Raw genomic sequence first — 409 nt, forward strand, 5'->3', positions numbered from 1 at the left:
TGTGCGCGGGGTCCGGAGGCCGATAGGCCGCCGGGGGTTCCCGAACACCGCCTCCAGCCACTGCCGATTGCGCAGGCGCTGCAGGGCCGCGTCTCCGAGCACGTCCGGGCGGCGGCGGCGCCTCAGCCCAGCGCGGGCTCCAGGGCGGCCCGGGGCCTGGAGGCGGTGGCCGTAGACGCTCGACGGCGTCGGCCCCGGGAAAGGCCGGCACTGCGGTGGCAGCGGCGGCAGCGGTGGGGGTGGCACCGGAAAGAAGCCGCCGCCACTGCCACCGCCGCCGCGGGAGGCCTCGGCTGACGCGCGGGGCTGCAGAGCCAGCGGAGGCTGGAGGAAGGGGGCGTATGCCCCCGGGAAGGGGCCGGGTCGCTGGGGTAGAGGCGGCGGGAAAGCCGGAGAGGGCAGCGGCGGG

The 409-nt window shown here is 78.2% G+C and overlaps 1 pseudogene; it reads right to left on the reverse strand.

Annotated features, from left to right (window-relative positions):
- LOC116082608 overlaps window positions 1-408 on the reverse strand; it is a 5,413-nt pseudogene extending 5,005 nt beyond the window's left edge.
- Window position 409: the final 1 nt, after the last annotated feature.

Source organism: Mastomys coucha, unplaced genomic scaffold, assembly GCF_008632895.1.
Source record: "Mastomys coucha isolate ucsf_1 unplaced genomic scaffold, UCSF_Mcou_1 pScaffold11, whole genome shotgun sequence".
Taxonomy (NCBI): Eukaryota; Metazoa; Chordata; class Mammalia; order Rodentia; family Muridae; genus Mastomys; species Mastomys coucha.